We start from the raw sequence: 21,005 nt of genomic DNA on the forward strand, positions 1-21,005 counted from the left end.
TGTGTATACTCTTCAGTCCAGCTGGTGGATATTGTGATATTGACACAATGTCACATCTGCCTCATGTACACAGAAAACCCTCTCCTCCTCCCAACAAACTCAGATATATGTGTGAGATGCACCTATATAGACATACAGGGAGCTGAACTCTCTCGACCCATGACTGGCACAGTCTATCAGGTGGTGAAGGTAACCACACACACCACATATCAGTCTCACATATCCTCTAGCAACAGCACTCAAACCACATTAGCACACATAGACATACTCGGATGCTGTAAATGTACTCTACCTAAGCAGCAGAGACCTCCAAAGCAGACACACACACACCTGCTACCCCACTACAATACCCACATATCACAATGTTCACAATGTTAGTGTGCCACACAGTCACTGCCCTTCGGGCTAAACAACACATCTAATATACTTGTAATAGGTGACACTTATTGTCAGACACACTGACGTACCACTCACCAGCCCTAACAAGGGAATAGTCACTTTGGGCTGTCTGTTGGGTGCCAGGATCTGCCGCATAACACAGGTCACTCCAAAGCAAGTACAAGACTGGCACCAACATTGTCCATGCTGGTGTGTATAACCTCAGACGTTACTCCCTGGACCACATGACATGATACATGGAGGAACACTCTGATCATGTAGCCCAGGCCAGTATAACCCTGACTTTGTCTAGCATCTTACACCCTCCAATTATGATGTCACAGTATATGGACACACATATCACATTTAACAGTTGCCTAGCAAATTTGTTTCATTCATAGGGGATACAGTGTCTGTCAGCGTATAGTGACATGCTCAACATGCCACGTAGCTTCACTATGGACAGCTTGCACCTGTCACCCTTGGACTTTGGAATGCTGGCTAAGGCTCTTGCTACCACCATAGTGCCTTTTCTAAGCAGGGCTCAGAAGACAAACCCACCTCCATAGACATTACAGGTTAAATGAAACTAAGGGTAATGCTGCTCAACAACAGTTGTGTTAACCTCATATTGTGGCCACTCAGGACTCTCCTCAGTATGGAGGATAGCAATATCTGTGCACTGACAGACACCTGGTTCAGGCTCGCTTATGCACACCAGCACTACCAGGTTATGTTTCATACCATGCTGTCTGACAATAAGACTTGGAACAGACAACATAACTAGGGGGAGTATCCATATACATCACAGATACACACACCTCCAGGTTAGTAGCACTGCACAAAGCATCACAGACCATACATATACAACTACCATTGTGCAATACTGCCTTTCAGTTTGTTTCCTGCTGCAGAACACACTCCCAAACTCAGGAACCACACTCGGCTTTCGTGGGAACTATGGAGAATATGAAGGTCTCCACAAACACCATTATATTGTGTGACTTCATATACACAAATATTGACTGGGGATACTACTCAAGCCCTGACACCCTCACCCAACAGTCGCTACAATTTGTGGACTCATATGCTATGGCACAACCAGTCAGCACAGCCACAAGGGGAATACATATTGGACCTGATCATCACCAACATGGGGACTCTATGTTCCACACCAGTGATATACCCCTCATTGGTAAGGTCAGAACATACATGTATCTCACAGGATACCCTCCACACACCCATCCTGGGTAATCTTGGTGAATTTCTCTTGAGCCAACATCTCACTTCACTGAAGCAAGGTGGTAGCCTTCAGAGATCCTGGGACAGTGACGTATACGGCTCACACTGCTGCATCCTTTACATACGCATTCTATGGACACCTAGTGGATTGCATGGATTGTGCTATCCCAAATAACAACATGACCCACTACTACAATAGCAGGGGACCTGTCTGGTAGACCCCAGCCATTAATAAGCTGTACAACATCAGGAGGAAGATACTACATGATAGAGCACAATCCTAGACTGGGAAGGCATCTGTGATTTGTAGACAGCTACAATCACTCATGGACTTTTCTAAGGGCCGCTTCTACCAGACAATTGCAACAGACAAGTAGGACTATCACACGGCCTTCTTCAGTTATGTCAGGAACCTGGGTGGACACTCACTGATATGCTGTGAGTTAATGCATACTGACTAAACCTACCCTGAACTTACTGGCATTGCCTACATCCTGGCAAACAGGTTCAGTGCAGATGTCTCCCACCCATCCCCCTAAGGAGCAACTATCCATCCCAACAGAGTATAACCTCCCTAACATCACACGGTAACAGGTGAGTGCTGCCCTCACCACAGCATACATCACAGTATCAATGTGACCAGATGGTGTACCAGCCTGCATCCTACATGAGCATCATGACAAACGCAACCCTCACATTACATCACTGTTCAATATTGGAGCTACCACAGGATATGTACCCAAGGAATGATGTAATGCGACAGTGGTCCCACTCCACAGAGTTGGTGCCACAACGGACCACAGACAATATTGCCCTATAAGCCTAGGTAGCCTGTTCTGCAAAGCTATGGAGCATATTGTCATAGGACTCATACACATAGACATCGGGAACCTACAGACACTGTGTCCTACACATTTCAGCATTGTTGTGGGCAGATCTTGCCTCTTGAACCTGTTTGTATTCTTTAAATGGCTAACAGGTCCATCGACATAGGGACGGCTGTCCACACAGAATACCTGAACCTTGCAAAACCCTTCAACACAATAACCCACTGGGCCATTATGCATAGGCTCACCAGTGTCAATATGGACACATATCTCACACAATGGTTTGATACCTAGATCAGTGATATCACCCACATGGTCAGAATTGCAGGTGCCATGTCTGACTATACACCAGTTACACATGGCGTCCCACACAGCTTGATCCTGGGACCTCTCTTGTTCAGTATATATTTGTCTTACGTACAGGCTACACCAGGGGAAATATGGCTGAACCTGTTTGCACTTGACTGCAAACTGGGTGCCATGATCAACTCTCCAGCTGCCACATGCATACTCAATCAGGGTCTGACAGAGATGGATGACTGGTGCCTGAGCCATGGCCTACAGCTAAATGCCATTAGTTGCATAGTCATCCCCTTTGGGAGTAGCAACATGCCCACACATTACCACATAGGTAGTACTCCATTACATATGGTAGGAGTTGTTAGGGGTTTGGGGACATGACTTGTTTGTACTGTTGCCTTTAACATTCACGTTGCCAAAGTGGTTGGACACACCTTCTATGTGGGTCACCTTATCCCGTATGGTTTCACATCTAGATCGAGTGAGGTCATTGTGCCCCTATACTCATCACATCCATGCTTGGTTACAATGCCACATTTTGGGTGTACCTTACTTGACACCTGCAGCAACTGTACTGGTGACAAAAGGTCCTCACCAAGGAGATCTAGGGACTCATACAGATGCCCTGCATAGTTCAGATGCAGTAACTCCAGCTCTACTCAGTCACTTACCACCTACTCAGATATGATGTGTGCCTGCTGTTTACAGATATACCCAACCCAGAATTACTGGACATGTTCCACCTCAGGATATCCAACTCCCTTGGAGCTACACACTCCAGGGACGTATACCTCAGCACAGATGTTAATAGGACATTGTGGAGGGACAGATTCTTATCCCAGAGGCTCCATTCACTACAAAATGTAATCCCAGTTTCACATAGGCAGAGCCACCCACTGACCACCTACTGGAGACATCTTGATGACTGTATGGGTGATTGTATATTTACCCCTGGGATATCTTCTGTGTCCCTGCTAGACAGAGGCACACTAGCCTAAATGTACATGGGCTATCTTGTGTGACCTACTATTCACACACACAGTGTAGTAATCTGACAGGGTTGCGAATGCCAAACACACTCTGGCTAGGCTTGTACATGCCCTAGGGCAGATAGCCTAGTATTGACCTCTGAACCTAGGCTAATGTTCAAGATGCACAATATTTATTGCTGATACTGTTTGCAGGTCTTTATCATCTTTGCTTTATCAGTTTCCATGAACAACTTCGGTATCTGCAGAACATATTTGATTATGACATGGTTCCACTATATTATAGATGTGTCTGTTGTCATATAACTGTGTGCACAGGGCAGATTGCTGTATAGTGACAGGTTCCTGGGTTAACACATGCAACTGCCAGATATGCGTGGCCCACTGCTGTACTCAAACATGGCCTAAGTGTGTGAGCATGCCCAGTTCTGCCATTCCATGTTTTGTTGCCTGACATTTGTCTCATTTATTCAAGTGTGTGAGCATGCCCAGTGTGACCCTTCAGTATGTTGCTATCTGAGGTCCACTACATTTGTTGATGTGTGCGAACATGACCAATATTAACATTTATACTGTGTGTGTTGGAAGTCAGGTTCTGTTCTCACTGCAGAACTCACCTTTGTGTCATAACTCAACAAGGATTATGCTGTGCCTGCAGGGTTTCCATGGAATACTTTTCATAGACTTATCAACATTCCATCATACAGGTGGACCACTGCAATACTGTCATGGTTTAGTGGTTCAGTACTTTGGCTATAGTGCACAGCATCCTGGGTTTGAGGCCCATCACTGCTTTATATTTTCATACTGAGCAGACCAGACTGCTTAAGGGCCTGTTAAGCAAATATGAGCATGTTGGCTTTTGTTCATATATGCCCTACTTAGACCAGGATTGTCCAACATTGCTCAATATTCACCAACATTGCTGGACTTTGCCCAGTATTACTGAACATTGACCACAGTTGTGCTAGTTGGTGTGTGCAATTTTGTTTGCATATACTACATGGTGGTAATTGCTGTTTAGCACTGCTTTATATTGCTTAACACATGGCATTCATGCCTTAGGTGGTGCTGCAGGGCTGCCTATGTCGGATGCACATACTACACTCCCTGCACATGTTTGGAAGCAGGTAGTGTCAACTTAGGCATCCCTTTTACTTTATGTGCGAGTTGAAGAGAGGTATCATTTCCAGAGTTCCTACTGAGCCAGTGTATGTGCTATGTGTTGCCTCTTTGGCAAGGCCAAAGCATACTGGGCACGCCTCCTTCTGCCTACTGGGGCAGGCTCAGGTTGTTCCTCCTCCGAGTCACGCTCTGCCTGTGATGGCCTTGGCAATGGAGGGGGGCTGTTTGGCCCAGGCCTATGCTGGTCATGCTGCAGCTGTTTTCACAGGATCATATTATGCAGCATAGCACATACCATGACACGTTGGGTACATGTAGTTGGTGAGTACTGCAAGGCTCCACCAGATGTGTCCAGGCACTGGAACCGTGACTTGAGCAGCCCAAACACATGCTCTATTACATTACGTGCTTGTGCATGTGCCTCATTATGGCATTCCTGTTCAGGTGTGTGTGCATTTCTGATGGGTGTCATCAGCCACGGCTCCAGTGCATAGCCAGCATCCCCCACTAGGTGACCATGTGGGATGTCCCCATTGGCAAATGTCTGGTACAGCTGTGTCAGATGCCAGATATGGGAATCATGGTAGCTTCCAGGGCAGCCTGCACACATTCAGTATTATGCCCTGGGCATCACACATGACCTGGCAGTTGATGGAGTGGAAGCCCTTGTGGTTGAAGTAGACCCTACCCCGCTCGCCGGATTATACTTTGATGCATATGTGCGTGCAGTCTATTGCACCCACTACCTCAGGGTATTCCGCTATTTGCTGGACAAGATGCATATTGCTGGCCAATACCTCACAGGAATTGGGGAAATATACATGATCACCGACATGTGCTGACATGGCATCCAGAAACTGCTGTAGTACCCTGGATGCTGATGCCTGTGATATCCCCATCATATCACCAGTTGGTCTCTGGAAGGTACCTGTTGCTAGTATTCTTAGGCCAACACATACCTTGGTTTCCACTGGGATGGGTTCCCCTCTGTTGGTTCTGTGTGTGAGGCGTGGCCTGCACAGCTCAACAATTTGCTGCAGGAGATCTCTGTCCACTCTATAGCGCTCCACTATCTCCAGCTCATGTAGCCCCTGGTAGGTTACCCTGGGCCTGTACACTCTTCTCCATCTCCTCACTGTGGGTGGTCCTGCAGCATTTCCATTGTCACCACCCTCAGCATGTTGCATATGTCGCCTTATAACAGCAATGGCAGCCCCTAACATTTCTTTGTCTCAGTAAAGCTTCTTCAGTTTTCACTTCTATTAGCTTAATGCAGTGTCTCTTGTGAGAAACATGATGGACTGTTGTTTGCAGAGTTTTAAGTGCTAGGCTGGGCTGGGCTAGTGTACTGCCTGTGTAATTGCCTGATTCTGATTGTTTTCACCTGTTAGCTCTGCTAGTACTCCCTAGTAACTTCCTACTATTTGTTGTGCTTCCTTTTTCCTTTCTGTTTCCTCAGGGGGGGGAGCGCCGTGCACACAAGTGCACAGCAGCTAACACGCGCGCACACATGCTTACAGAGACTAAAACATGCTTATTCAGGTTAAAACGTGCACACACCAGCGCAAATGCGCTTACAACACCTTAAACAGCCTTATACATGCTTACTCCAGTTTAAATGTGCGCACTCACGCTTACATGTGCACACACTGTCTTACTCGGGTTTACACGTGTGCACACGCGCGCATACCCGCTCAACAAGAAACTTTGGTGTTATCCACGGCATAAACCTTCCATTTCTTGCCTTTCCCTAGCCTACCTGTTGACACACCTCTTCCCATGATGTATAAATGACAGCTGACACATTCCACTCTGCTCCAATGTGCTTCACTTCTTTCATACATACCCCCCTCATGATGTCACCTATCTTCTACTCTGTTACTCCCCATATCCTACTCCTACACTCCACTGACTGTCCTCATTTGCAATGTAAACTTGTGATTCACTATCCTAACACTCATTTACATAGGATTGCCTACTAATGCTTGGTTGCATGTCTTAAACTGAGCTTCCCCCCTTAGCAACCACTACTCAGTGGCCATGTTGTCTTCAGCCTGCCTTTCCCTTGCATTGTACATTAACACTTTCTATAAATTCCACATTTGTGGGTTTTAATTTTTAGTATTCTGGGTTTTAGAGCACAGCACGTTTGCGCGGAGCTGCGCTACACTTAAACGTCGGAAATCTGCGAAAAAAAAATATTTTTATTTTTATATTGCATCAGGAAACATTTCCAATGGCTGTATATTTGGCCATCCGCATGCTTCCTGCACTGGATGCAACCTTTATTTGGAGCTGTCACGGTTCCGTTTTGCTATTTGCAGAACGGTACTCAGTTGTCAACTGAGTACATTTCTGCAAATAACACTGCTCTTACTCGGACAGGTACGGGTTTCCTGAATCGCAAATCTACCTCATTTGCATGCCTTTCGCCTGCAATTGAGGTAATTTGCATATCCCTGCCCTGTCCGTGTAAGAGCCATTTTAGGAGCTCTCTTACACGCCCTACAGGCTGTTCCTGGATCGCTTGTCAGACATGATGGCTGCATAGTATTTTACTCTACTCTTAGACTCCGTGCAAGCCATCGTGAATCCGGCCTGAGGTCTCTCCAAACTGTATGTGCTGTTACTCACAAATATTTATTTATTTTTATTTATTTATTTTTATTAACCGGGTAATGTCCAGCTGGGCACGGGGCCCATTTTCAGCAGAGATCTGGGGAGAAAAGCTCCCATTACATAAAGTAGAACAAGTTAACAATAATTACAATAAGAAGACAACATCATATAACAAACTAAATCTAGTAACAATATTTACAAAGTGTTAGTCAGGTTTGAGATGTTGTACAGACTGACACAATAGTAAGTATCCTTTGAGTACAGTAATCAAGGCAAGAACATAAGTTTTCAGAAAACAGTTGTAGGACCCAAACAGAATTAGCATGGAGACAAATTATAGGCTAACAGAGAAGGTTCAAGTTCTGATTGTTTCTTGAGCCTAGGGTTTGTTTTAAGCAGTTTGGATATAAGCAGTTTAGATGTCAGCAAGCTAGTTAATTATGCAACTAAGCTCTCTGCTGATAACAGCAGTAGCCTAGCCTGGAGTATGGCAGGAACAGTACCATTGTTTAGTTAGATGTTCCTTGAGAAGATTTTTTGAATTCATAATAGTTAGGGTTTTTAGCCGTATGTTGAGGAAGAGTATTCCATAGTTTGGTAATATTGTGAGTGTAGAGTAAAGAGCCTTGTGCATTGTGGGTATGGGTACTCTCTAGAATACATTTATTAGGGGATCTAAGTGATCTAGGATTTGTATTGGCTTGGATTAGGTTGCTCAGTGCAGGGCAGTTATCAGGTTGGTTAATTATTTTCTGTACAATAGACAGTTGAATTAAGTTTAGGAGGTTTGGTAAATAGCAGATTTACTCCATATCTTCCGGTGCTGCAAATGCACTTATAAATTATGGTGCTCATTGAGAGTTAGACTAGAGAAGATGGGATATCAGAAATCCACATTATCATAGAATTTGCAGTTTTGCATATTACCTCTCAAAAATTACCCAAGTTTAACCTACACATTCTAATTACTCTCTTCTCTCTAGTGAAATTGTATATTACCCAGAACTGGCTAGACTGAACCAAACTATCATGGGTGGGTTCATAAGTATGGCAATAAAGTATATATCAGCACATAAGTATATAATACATAAGCAAAGTAAGCGTTCTTATTTCCTAAAATATTGGACTCCTCCTGAATCAGATTTTGAACGATTAGCTGAATGTGGAATAACACATTATTGTGATTGTTAAATGAAGAATGGCACAAAAACACTCACCCTCATGAGCTTTGTGTTACCCCTGTTCTATATATGTATCGGCATTGAAACAGTATGTTAACTGGGGCACAATGTTAATTAAAAAATGCCTGTCTGTAGCACTATTTTGTACATAGTGTATATAGGATGTTATCAGTGTATTTTTGTTGTAACACTAAAAATTCTCTTCTTGATACATGGTGTACCTAATGATGTCTGAATTCTTCTTAAAATAATTATGATTGTACTGTATCTTACATAATTACTGGATCTGGTAACACACATACAATACAAGAGAAGAAGAAAAATAAAAATATTTGGAAAAAAAGAATTTAAACGGGAATTATTTGACCCTTTTTTTCATTCTGTTTTCAGACACTGTAAAATCCAGCCACTTTACGCATGCACAAAGGTTCTGTGACAATGAACATATATGAATTTAAACATTTTACCGCACATATACACTTTTATATATTGATACACATTGGAAACTACACCTCTATAACCTTAGTTTGTACACATCATATGTTTTTGTATTTTAATCTCATAGGTTTTAAAATGGAACACCACACCACAAATGACACCCACACCTACAAAACACGCACCCACATATGCAGAGGTCTGCAACAAAAACATATCTCCCAAAAAAGAGACCTCTGAGGCAAAACACACGCAAACTCCACTGCCCACCACACCACATACCAGACATAGTCCACACACACGTGTCTCACAGCCACTAAGGCCTAAACATAAACTCAACATATTAGTCATAGGAGACTCCATTGTGAGATTCACAGATGTGCCCCTCACCAGGATGGATAAGGAGAAAGTCATGGTTATTTGTTTGTCAGGTGCCAGAATCCACCATATCACCCATGCACTCAAGTCTTTCAACAACAGGTACTCTTATGACTATGTCATAGCCCATGTTGAAGTGAATGACTTCAGATGTACCTCCCTGGAGTATATGAAGAGGGACATGATTGAGCTCACTGAATGTGTGTCTCAGACAGGTATGTTCCGAACCTTAAGCAGCATTCTACCGTAACCCAGAATGATGCCTCAGTACAAACAGAAAATGACTGACTTTAACAATTGGCTTACTATCTGGTGTCATTCCAAGGGGATCCAGTAAATGACAGTCTGGGAAGACATGATCAACAGACCATGAGGCTTTGCCAGAGATGACCTGCATCTATCTCTCTTCGGCTTCAGACTTCTGGCAAAGGCTGTTGCCTCCCCATAGTGCCTTTTTAGGTAATGCCATGAGGTCAAAATGAACAACATGAAAATTTCATCAAAATGCAAATTAAAGGTCATGTTGCTAAACACTAGGTGTCTAAACATGAAACTGCATTCATTGCAAACATTCCTAACCCTGGAAGATGCTGACATTTGTGCAGTCACAGAAACCTGGTTCAAAGCTGCACAGAGCACCCCAGCTATACCAGGTTACTCATCCTATCATACATTTAGAACCCAAACCATGGGCGGCAAAGCAAATGGCTGTGGAGTTGCAATATATATAAAAGACATACACACCTCTAGGCTAGTCAAACAGTATGATGCACAGAAGACACTCCAGGTGCAGTCAACCATTGAAAAGACCACTATTGAAATCATAGCTAGCTACAGGCCTCCAACTTCAACTCAAGATGCCTACTCCACCTATCTGGACCTCTTCAAATCTATCAAGATTCAACTCTTTACCCTGATCCTTGGCAACTTTAACTATACAACCATAGACTGGAAGAACCACTCATGAACAACACAAATGCCCAGAGATTTCATGATTTCATCAATACAAATACCTTGGACCAACTGGTCAACAACCCCACAAGAGGTGATAATATCTTGGACTTGGTATTAACCAATGTGATTAACCACTGCAGCATCACTACAGTGTCATCCTCCCAGGTAAGATCCGACCACAAAGCAGTCACATTTGAAGTTACCATCTTCCTATGATCCCCCACCCCACCCCCCACCCCCAGCTAGGGCCAAATAAAAAAAACTTCTCCAAAGCTGAATACAACCTCCTGCGAGAAGGTATAAACAGTTTCACAGGCCCCACCCCCTCCATAGGAATTGGTACACATGTCCCAACCTACACCAAAGTAGTATATGAGCATTTATATAACTGCATGGAATCAGGAATACCCAGCAGGACAAAATCCTCCTCCTCAAGGAAAAGTAAACCTATCTGGTGGGCATCTGCAATAAATAAACTCTATAATAAAAGAAAATAATTGCTGCCCAGGACCAAAAAGGTTCAGGTGCCTAATTGGAAGCAATCTCTCCTTAGCCTGAACAAGCAAATAAGAGCACTAGTAAAATCCTCCAAAGTAAACTTTGAGTCCAAACTGGCCACATCTGCTAAAGACAATCACAGGGCCTTCTTCACATATGTCTGCAATCTCAAAGGAAGCACTCAGATCTGCTTCGAACTAGTGGTCAGGTATACCACATACACAAACACCATAGATATAGACAACCTGCTGGCAGACAGTTTCAGTGAAAACTTCACCCCATCTGTCTCCCCATCAGTAAATCAGGACCTCCCCAGCAACTGCTCCCTCCCATTATCTCTAGGGAGCAAGCTGTCACTGCCCTCTCAAAGGCAAAATATACAGCCTCCATGGGACCTGATAACATCCCAGGCTGCATCCTACATGAACTCAGGCAGGGACTTGTAGCACCATTAGGTATCCTGTTCAACCAAAGCCTGAGTACCAGCTTCATCCCAACTGAGTGGAGGACAACCACTGTCATCCCTTTACGCAAAGGTTGAGCATCTACTGATCCAAGAAATTATAGACCCATCAGCCTAACTAGCCAGATCTACAAGGCAATGGAACAGATTATCATGGACCTCATTAACAAAGACATTGACAGCCTCCAAACATGAGGTTCCACACAGTTTGGTTTTGTCAAGGGGAAGTCATACCTGTCCAATTTGGTCAACTTCTTTGAGGCAGTCACCAAAGCCATGGATGAGAGGAAGACATCACCTACCTTAACTAGGCCAAAACCAGTGGGCTAAAGGTGACCAAGTCTGCAGATGATTGCAAGCTGGGCACTGTCATCAATTCTCCTAGTGATATGGACATCCTCTAAGAGGATCTCACCCAAACAAATGACTGTTGCCAGAAATATGGCCTCAAACTGAATGCTAAAAATACATCATCATCCCCTTTGGGGAGAGTGACATCCTCACAAATTATCACATTAATAACAAGGTCCTAAGCACGCAATCAGTCATGGGGGACTTGGGCACCCAGGTTGATAGCAAACTGACTTTTGACCACCATATTGCCTCCATTGTAAGGAAAGCTTTCTACCTAGCTCATTAGTAAAGGTATCTCATCCAATGATAAGGAGGTCATAACATCCCTGTATTCTTCCCTTACAAGGCCCATTATTGAGTACAATGTACCTTTCAGCATGTACCTCACAAAGCACATGAAGCAGCTGGAGAGACCACAGAAGCTCCTCACCAGGAGAATCCAGGGCCTCAAACATCTACCCTACATAGATAGGCTAAAAGCTCTGACCCTCTACTCATTATCATACGGACTCCTCTGAGGTGACCTCTGTCTGGCATACAAAGCAATCTCAGACCTCGTCTTGATCGGACTGCTGCATATCCACAAGTCAAGCTCCACTTGAGTAACCTGCCTGTGCAACCTCAACCTGGTCTGTGACATTAGCAGGTCTTGTTGATGGGACAGATTTGTGCCTCAGAGACTCCCCCTTCTGTGGAATAGACTCCCTCTCCATGTCAAGCAGAGTACATTAACCCTTTTTAAGCTCAACCTGGATAACTGGATGGAAAACAGAAAATACACATGTGGGATTCCATCTGTGTCCCTGCTGGACAGGGGCATTGGGTACTGACTTGTCAGAACATGGGCTAAATTCTTGACTAGGCTTGTAAGGGCCTCAGGGCCAGTAGCCTAAAAACTTCCTATGATCCTATGGTCCTATGATCCTAAGCTTGCATTGTCTAACTACTTAAATAAGACTTAAATATGATTTAATCAAAGAGTTTTGTGTCAGTTTATCTTCACATTTCCATATTTTTTATAATTTACAAGTTTGTTGCTCTTAGAATTGAATCTGGGTATTGTTAATACAAATGAGTTAGATAGATTTTTTTAGTAGTTTGAACTGTTTCTTACTTCTGATTGACAATTACATTTAGACAGACAGTAAAACTTGAACTTTCTAGTGTGAACAGACCTGAGGAAGAACCAAAAGTGATTTTAGTTAAATAATTCGAGTAAATTAATATGGTGAAACATAATTTTATTTTATTTTATTACTATGATTTTTGTTTTATAAGGATGCCTCAATAAATGGAGAGACAGAGCCCCGGATTCACTATCCTTCTGTTCAGGACTAGCTTAGTCATGCACCAAAGCAGCCATTTAGGAGCAGGACAGCAGCGCGCCATGCATATCAATGAAGGCGTGCTGCCTGAGCTCCTAAATGGATATGGAGCATGTACGAGTGCAGGGGGCGTGCCTGAGAACAGAGCTCTAAGAATATACATGCCCCTGCAATCAAGCACAGCAGGTTAGGAATAAGAATGAGCAATACCGCTAATAGGTGTTCGCACACACCCAGTGACATCCCCCCCAAGTTTATAAGAGCAATAGTTAAAACATGAAATATAAAGAAGCTTTTTTTATGAAACAGATTAAATGTAACCATGGGTGCATGGGTTTGCCCATCACTTAGCTACGTTTAATGCAGCATAAATGGCACAAGAGGATAAAAAGCAAGATATATGCAAATGAAGCAGTACTGCAATAGTGTGGTGGGCAGAGCATTCACCTTACGAGCAGTTATTCCTGCTTCGAGTCCCACTCCAGTACATTCCATTTAACATGTCAAATCACTTTATGACCAATATTTTTTTGTTGCCTAACCTACTAAATAACATATATTTGTTAACTGGAGTACTGCATTAAATGCAGATGTGAGGTGTTGTTATCATAATGTTGTAAAAACCACAGATAATCACAAGTGCCCCATACAGAATATGTGCACAGGAATCAGAGATACAAACTGAAGGTACAATGTGTAACAAATGATAAAGCCGTAGACTTTCTAAATCCACCACCTTCCCAAGAACCATTTTACATTACTATCTAAATTAGTGCAGTAGTAAGCGGGTTTAAGCCCATATACATGGGGTAAGCAATGCACACACATGTTAAGCAATATTGAAGCTAACTCTCTGTAAGCATATTTAACCAAAGGTTAGCATTGCTTACTGTCATGCAAATCTGTGCAAACCTGCTTACAATTGCTTAAAAGTGCCTTAATCACTCTGTATGCAACAGCTGCTGTCCTGGCCAGAAACAAAAAATAAACAGCCTTTACAGGTCATGAACCCAGGACCCTGTACACCATAGTTACAGTAGTTAACCACTAAGCCATCACAGCAGCACATAAGACTGAGGAATTACTAAACAGATCCTCATTATAGGAAAATCAAACTGAACATGTGAAAGGAATCTATATACAGTTTTATGTTGTATAACCTACTAAATAACATAAATATGTGGACTGGAGTACTGCATTAAGGCCAGATGTGAGGTGTCATTGTAATAAAGTGTTGAAATCCCCTAATAAACACAAGGACCCCATACGGTGTACGTACACATGAATCATGGATACCAAACACATATTTAACATGCAATGAATAATACATCAATGCCAAACAGCAAATAGTATGCAAATTAAAAATTAAGCTATGCTAAGAATTGCACAGCCCAGCTTAGTATGTGTAAGCAATGTGTAGGCCAGCTAACTCAGTCTGCCCATTGGTATACCTCTTTAAGCAATGCCAACCTTAGGTAAGCAGGTTTGCCCATAGCTTAGCATTTTCAAAACCATCCAATCATGGGAAAATGTGGAAAATTGGCCCAACAGGCGGGAATACATCTCATTACTGGTTGCAGCTTCCTCCTGTAGGCACTATGACTGATATTGGAGAGGGTGTGCACTTCCAGGCACAGCTCTGGGGCATCCAGGTGTCCAGAGTCATGGCAGGACTCCTTGTGAAAGACCATGACAAGAGACTGCTGCAGGACCAGTACCAGGGTTCCCAATACAAAGCAGAAGCTTGGGACCATCTCGCCCATGACTTCATCAGTGCCACTGACATACCCCAAACTGGTGAGCAGGTCAGGCATCACTATCCCTGGAGAAAGGGGGATCTCTTGGATCAGTGGATCCAAGAGGCTAGGAGGACAGGGGATATCCCAGCCGTGTGTATCAGTCCACTACATGTTTAATAATTGCCAGCTGATGTATATTATGGATAGGTATGGCTAAATATTCATCTTATGTCTTTCACAGTGACAGATGAATGGGCTGTGAACCAGGAAGCCCATTCTGTAGATTGCAGTGGTTGCGATGTGAGGCAAGTTATTAATACTCTTGCATGTACTGTCATAGGAAATAAATCTAAAAGTAGTAGTAAGTTAATTGCCTGTATAAAACCTGTATTGTTTAAGGCATGTGCTGCATACACAAGAGAATATGGCAGGAAGAGTCTCATATATGTTGTATGTAAATAAAAGCATAATAGGCTGACAATAAAGGTCTAACTGCTGGACTGCATGTGTTTACTCTGGTATCATGTAGAGTTGCAATCTCTTAATAGTACTGTTGTATTAAGCACTGTTACCCACACTGTGCTACATAAATAAAATGTGTAGGAATGTCTGTATATGACTGTTGTAATCCCAAGAGTTCACATAGTACAATTGAGAGAGACTTATACAGAGGACAGTGAAAAGACAGACAACATAATCCAAAGAGTGCACTCAACTGAGATGTGAACTGTTGTATTTTTAGCACACACAGCCATGGTTCAAATCCTGTGGGTGGTAGTAGGCTGTATGCAGAATCATACCCCAGAACTGTACAGATATGTCCAGAATGTCCAGTAAATTGGCCCACATCTGCTGCCTGTCCCTCTGGCAAATCAGTGGGATGATCCCAGATGTTTACACAGCAAATAAGAAATACAACTGATTGTCAGACATCTATAGGAACAAACCTGTCAGTCTAGCAACTCCCCAAAATGTTATGAGAGTAATAAGACCAAGTATGTCCCATCTCTACCCCATGTTGTCAAGCTGTGACCAGAGTGTGTGCAGAAACAGAGTGAGACGTATGTGTATAATACTAATGTGGAATCTGGTAATATGTGTTGCAACATTCAGGTAGTGCTAACAAACATTGCCCCCACAGGTCTGTCAGATACAAAAACTGTGCCTAGAAATGAAAGATTGATATCCTCTATGGTATGGTTTACTCTGGTATTGTATAGCATTATTAGTGTTAGAGTTGCTGTGAATAATTAAAGTATTACTCATCAATGTCACCAACACTGTGCTACATTATAAAACTGTCTAGGAAATCCTGTATAAGAGTGTTGTAATTACAAGGTCAGATTGTAAAACCACAGGAGAATTATAGACAGAAATCAGACAAGAGATACACAGCAATATCTCTACAGCATGCTCAACTGTGATGGATACTATTTTAATTTTAGCAGACACAGCCATGGTTTGAATCCTGGGAGTGTTAGTAAGCTGTATGCAGAATCATACCCCACAAGTGTACAGAACTGTCGAGAATGTCCAGTTAATCGATGCATATCTGCCGGTTGTTACCCTGTCCCCCTGGCATATCAGTGTGCTAATCTCTGACATGTAGGCAGCATGTCATGTCATATAACTGACTGTCAGGCCTGTACATATTTGGAAAATGTCAATGAAAACAAACATGTCATTGTACAATTCACCAAAGGTTTAAGAGGGCAATAGTTAAAATATGTCCCGGTTCACCTGCATGTGGTCAAGACATGCCCAGAGTGTGTACAATATGAGATGGACAGGTATGTGCATAACATCAACCTGGAATCTGGGAATATGTGTAGAAACAGTTAGGTAGTGTTAACAAACAATACCTACACAGGTATACCAGGTAAGAGGTGTATACTGCAGGTAAAACTCAGTTCATGTATATAGCTGTCTGCATCCATACCACTGTCCAAACCTAGGCCATAGGGTAGTGTAATAACACCTGTAAGGTACAGATCACAGCACTGACTAGGAAAGTAATGAGAACTACAGGAATATACTAGTTGTTAATTGACATCTTTCTACCCCCAATCATATCTGTAACAATAAACTAATTACACAACTCAATTGGTATGTGCTGCATTAAATCTACTGTTGGGACATATGTCCTATTGTTTTATAAATATTTAAATTTGTTTGTATGCATGTGCCATGTTGAAATATTCCTACATTGGTGGCATGCTGCCATCAATGTACCTGCATGCTGTTGTAACGGCCACTGTAGTTCCATATATGCATGTGTTCTGTTTGCTATGCAACAGTTCCATATCTGGTATTTTGGGTTAATGGGAATATCTATGCATGCTGTTATACCTAATCCTGGAATGTGTTGACTATTACTAACCCACGTATGTTGTAAAATAGAAACACCATAGCAGGTTTGGGAAGGCTGGTCCTGGCCGACCCACCTGTCCCACCTCAGCTGGCTGTGGCACCAGGCACCAGCACATCTGGGGCCCACCCCGGGACCTCCTTGTCCGTTGGTCCTGCACCACCTTTGGGTGGAACCACCTCAGGGAATGAGGCTCGCCCCCCCTGGGAGTGGGCACGAACAGGACACTGTCACCCATCGTCAAGTCCGGGGTGTGGTGTGTAGTGAGCTCCAGAGGGAGTTTGGAGATCTGCTACATCAGCTTGAGGGCTGCATGTCGTAACTAGAGGGTTGGCCTGGCCCTCCTACTCAGCCCCAAGCACAGCCACCTTTGGGGCTGTGAAAGTGCAGTGGTGACTGCCCATCGGAGGGGACCTCAGTCCCACTGTTTCCACTAGGGGGCTCATGGGTTTCCGAATTCCAAACACCCCTCCCCATCAAGATGTTTACCCCCCACATGTGTCATATACCACCTCTGTATGTCTGTCTTGTCTGTTAACCTACCTCCTCAAATATACCTACTATCCCTCCCCAACATCCCACTCTCACCTGAAAAAAAAAAAGGGGCAATCTGTTCCCCAAAAAAATATCGCCCCATACATAGCTGTCCATTTTGCACACATGTCCACTGGACACATGTAATCTGGTCTAATTGGCTTCACAACATATTATTGTTGTCCTCACAACTCTCTCAGTGGGTTGAGCGTCCAAATCTATCTCCAAATTCAGTGTATATGCACAGCTGTTGCTGTAGAAGAAATGGGCAGGCATGGACCTTCCCTTCACCCGTCCTGCACATCCCCAGCTATTTTCCCTACTGTCTTTCCCTCTTTGTGCACCTTTTTCAACACTTTCCTATCAACCCTTTTTCATTTCTTTTAAAGAAATTAGCATGGGGGTAAGTGGGAGTAAACACTTATAAGCAGCAGTAAGCGGGTTTAAGTTCATTTGCTTGGGGGTAAGTAATGCCTACACAGGTTAAGCAATTGAAAAGCTAAATCAGTATAAGAAACTGTAACCAGAAGTCAACACTGCTTTCCTCTGCACAAATCCATGCAAACCCACTTACAACTGCTTAACAGTGTCTTAATCACTCTGTATCCAACGGGCCTTGTTCTGCTAAGCAACAAAATAAACAACCTCTGTACAGCTCAAACCCAGGACCCTGCACACCATAGCCAAAGTGATTTACCATTATGCCATGACAGATATACATAACTGAAAGAACCAAATGGCATGCAAGGTGGACTCAAGTGCACGGATCAGAAAAAACTGTAGAAATCTCACAAAAACGATCCAGCACAATGGAGAAAAAGTACTTAAAACAATTTTATTGTGGCATATATAAATCTGCAAACTGGTTTCGGCTATATATTCAGCCTTCCTCAGTGCAAAATAAAGGTGTAGAAAGCACATCCTGGTATCTCCTTATATATCAAGAATTTAAAGGTATATGCATATACAAAAAGTGAATATATATATATTTTTTATATATTTTTTTAATCTCAAGCATATCAAAAACTTCAAGATCCATGTGAAACAAGTATTAAATAAAATTAAGAACTTAAAATAAAAAAATGAAAATATTGATAATAACAAAATAAATCCTTAACAGAGGAATCCCAAAGAGCCATTAAGACATGCTCAACAGCTGGCTACAAAAGACTAACATATTTCATTTAACTCAGGTTTGAATACAGCTCCTGACCTGGTAATCCATGAGGATTCCATATTATTTAATCTGTCATGCCATCCTGCTTTTATATTTCTATGCATATCAATCTTATCAATAATGGTGAATTTGAATTCTGCACTTTTGTGAATCATGGTATGTTTGTACAAAGCATTTGTGATTTTATGGGTTCTGATAGCACTAAGATGTTCACTTATACGATGTCTAAATGGTCTGGAAGTTTGACCCACATAAAAGGATGAACACGTACACGTTGCCAAATAAATCACCCAGTCCGTACTGCAATTAGCAAAAATCTTTATCTGATATACATTTGGAGTATTGCAACTGGTAAATTCTTTGGTCTTCATAATATGTCGGCATGCACTGCAATGGCCACACCGAACACAGCCTATCAGAGGTTCACCAAATAAGGTGGTCTGTATAGATGTAGAGGGGTTGTATCTTTTATAGTGTGTAAAATAAGAATTTATGGTCCTACCCCTACGATAAGTAAAGCATATATATATATACATACATCTATAGCTATATATGTCTACATATATATGTATATATATATATATATATATATATATATATATATATATATATATATATATATATATATATATATAGTTGACAGGGTGGCCTAATGGTTATGGTGTTTGCCTTACAAACACAAAGTACAGGGTTTGAATCTCACATGGAATAATTGGCTAGGCTTAAAATGACTCACAAGGGCTGTTAGTCTAGCACTAATCAATGAACCTATGAATATATATATATATATATATATATATATATATATATATATATATATATATCTATGTATGTATACGTATATACAGATATATATCTATAGATATAAAAAAGAACATAAGAAATACATACATGATAACAGGCACCGTTAATGGAGGTGAGGGAGCCCAAGCTAAATACGTCTTGTATGTATTGATATCACCCCCTCCCCCATAGCCAAACAGATCTGCCCAGCAATACAATACCAGCTGTTGCAAGTCCCATACCCAGAACCCGACACAACATGGGCACAAGACGTTAACAGTAATCCATCCCACCTGTATGATGCCAGGCTGGTATCAATAACATATCATGCAGTACAGTCTGGCTACCATAGGAAATGACAATGTGGGAGGAATAAACATTCCAAAGATACATATATACACACACACATATATGCAGATACATATATATATATATATATATATATATATATATATATATGCAACTACACATACACACACAGATATGTATAGGAAGATACATATTTAGGGGGTGCACACCATACTGAACAACCAGTATTCCTACAGTTGCCACCTTACCAAATGGACAGTGTATGAGTCACCCATACAAAAGACAATTGTTGCCCGAAACATATACCCACAGAGAGGTCAAAGGATATAACACCACTCACAGGTTTGCATACATAAGAAAGTTTTATTTGTGTACTATTACAATTGTATATGCCATGTCATATAGCTGTTCAGACTTTGAAATACATACAAACAGATTGATGCAACTCTCAAACAGATCATTTAATACAGTAATCCGAATGCCTAACATATGCTGCTGTCCAGGCCAAGGTCTTCATGTAGTACAACAGTAAAGACAGACTGGGCCACAGGATAATAATCAAGCAACATTAATTAATGCAGATGTATAGCCCAGCAGCCTCTGACTATACTCTGTACACAATCCCTAGGGGGAAAAGACTTCAGATGAAACAATGGGATGTATCTGTTACATAACAAGGCATAACTGAAACCATCACGATCACTCTGACAAACAGAACAGTCTGTATGGCAGTAAGCAGTAGGCCGGCATTTTCCCAAGATGAAATTATGGTAATGTACATCCATATACCTTAAGGCAGCTTACTCCTGATATCCCTCACATGTTGTAACAGCCTAGGTTATTTATGGTGCATACCCCCCATAGACTGACTTACAGGGGCATATAACACTGCTACATACACTGACCTCTGGACTGCAGAAGGGAACACATGGTTTGTGCAGATGAAGCTGACATATATATGTACCCAACCCCACAATATGTTTTGGGGCCACAACAGCACTGGAATGATGGCAGGAATGGCAACATG

Source organism: Protopterus annectens, chromosome 5.part0 (assembly GCF_019279795.1).
Source record: "Protopterus annectens isolate FY-2018-M chromosome 5.part0, PAN1.0, whole genome shotgun sequence".
Classification (NCBI taxonomy): Eukaryota; Metazoa; Chordata; order Ceratodontiformes; family Protopteridae; genus Protopterus; species Protopterus annectens.